Source organism: Penaeus chinensis, chromosome 16 (assembly GCF_019202785.1).
Source record: "Penaeus chinensis breed Huanghai No. 1 chromosome 16, ASM1920278v2, whole genome shotgun sequence".
Taxonomy (NCBI): domain Eukaryota; kingdom Metazoa; phylum Arthropoda; class Malacostraca; order Decapoda; family Penaeidae; genus Penaeus; species Penaeus chinensis.
The window spans coordinates 3,831,767-3,834,266 of NC_061834.1; positions in this window are offsets into that span (position 1 = coordinate 3,831,767).

Below are 2,500 nucleotides of genomic sequence, written 5' to 3' on the forward strand. Positions count from 1 at the left end.
GACAGAGCACCAGAGTGAGTGACTATGTATGTATATTTAAGGATCGAATTTGTATCTGTGTATCTATATATCTCTTTGTATGTATGTGTATTTGTATACATATACACTACACGAAATCTCAGTGGAATCTTAGCGAAAAGTGTTTTGCCTATATTCATCCTGCAAACGAAGTTCTTATGGTAGATTATGATACATAATTGTACTATTTCTTCTCTGCAACCACGAACGAAACCAAGTTTTAGTAATCGATGAGCCTCCAATTCTACAGCGGATGACAAATAACCTGCGAGGTAGGCCGCACGGGAAGTTTAGTCCAACTCGCAAAGATTACAGGAGCCGAATTTGCACAGGTGGCTAAAAGCACGGCTACACGATCGCTTTTTTTCAGCAACCCGTTTGTGATATGACCCGCCATTTGATGTTACCCTTTGGGCGATTTCCCGAACTGAACCATCGCCTATGCGCTCGATCTCAAGCGTCAATGGCTGCCCGCGCGGCCCTCCTCGTTGTCATCTAAAATTTACATTGCTTTACGTCAATATTTTTTTTTTTTTTCATGCTCATGTGGATGATTTACAGGGGAGGAGAAATTGGCTTTATAATTAACCCCCATAATTAACACCTAAGTACAGGCTTAAATTGGAACAAAGCTACTGTTCAGTCCCTTACTTAAAAGGTAGTAAATAACATTTGTGCTCTCACAATGGATTTAAATCTTTAATTGAATTTCTTGATTTATTTATGAAATGAGGCGTTGGAGATATCAGTAGAAAGCTCACCATTACATAAAAATATGAAACAAATGAAGATATAAGGATACAGTTTCTACCCATTGGCAGAAACATCTAAATACAGGGGTAGAGACCAATGTAAAACGAATGGGGTATAGGAGATGAAACTGCAAGGCTTCATGAGATCCGAAACAGGTCATCAGCAATACGGCAGGCTGGTGACGCGTCCGTAGTGCCTTATATTGTGCTTAAATCTAAATAGACCCTGGTATATATCCACTCTGTTCTGGTAAATGCAACTGAAAGTAAGAGGAGTAATATAGAATCGGAGTAGGATGAGTAGGGTAAGGAAAGGATAACAGAGAGAGAGAGGAGATGGGAGAAAGATGGATAGATAGAAAGAGAGAGAGAGAGGCGGGCGGGCGGACGGACGGACGGACGGACGGACAGATAGGCAGACAGACAGACAGGGGGTTAACGAGCTCGAGAACAAGAGCAGATAAAAGCAGGAGCTGGTGGCTCACACGCCCCAAGCATTCATACAGAATATAAGAAGTTCTTCGAATCTTAGTCCCGAGCGAACGTATTTTATCGCCCGTCTCTGCCTTTTAAGTCAACGGCCCCCGGTTATACAATCAACCTTACACAATCTGAACACAGAAAATGGAGGGTTAAAAGGGAATAATTATTTAATTCTCAACGTGGAATAAAACCTAGTATTTGTTTTGTATAAATTGGAGGGTCCTATGTGTGTGTGTGTCTATGTGTTCTGTTACATCAAAAGGGTTCAAGCCATCTTTTTAATTACTGAAGATTAATAGTCCAAAAAATATGGGGATGTGATGGTGTGCCGCTATAAACATTTTTTTTTTAAACTATTTTGCTGCGTTTTTTCTCTCTTTTTGAGCGTGCGGAGTTAATGAATCAAAATAATGGCACACTGGGGAAATTGGTTTTCATTTTCATTACAGCCTCGACACCATTCATCACGGTAATGAATCCGGTACTAAACTTATGGCTTATCAACGCTTTTGTAAATCATTCACAGCTTATTGTTCATCATAATGGATGCTTTAATCGCAAATGAATAACGTTCCATATTAATCATCTTTTGGTTTTGGTTAACTTCTTCAAATCGGTTTTTTTAACGATTAAAGTGTCGGTTCTTTATGTTAATTTATTATGAACTTATATTTACAAACAAAACACGTAAGCTTAATAGTGCTTACGCATAATATATTATGAAATTCGAGACTCAAGAAAAATATATCATACGATTTATACATTCAACTTACATACCTACATTATAAGGTGGAATTATGCCAGTCGTGCTTACAGTAAGTGGCAATGTCGTTTCTAATAAATACCTAAGTAATCATAGAACCAACGACCCGAGCTGATAAAAAACAGGAGTAAAATTGACATACTTATGTACTTTAATACATTTATCAGACAATTATTGATTTATGCTTCTACAGTACCCAGTTCATTCTGCCGATATAGGAAGAGCATCTCCTTCAACTTGGCACTCGACGCTAACAAACACAAATAAAGTCTTCGGGGAAAGTTAAAAGAATAAGAAAACAAAACAAGACAAAAAAAAGAAAAAAAAAAAAAAACTAGTCTACACTTTCGAATTCTTACTTTTTCAGCGTTAAAAATCGTACCATATCAGTTTAATCCCTTCTATAGCAGCGGGAGGAATTTACAAACTCCCTCGCACACTAATAAATAACTTTCTCCAAAGCAGTCTAAAACCCCACTGTCTG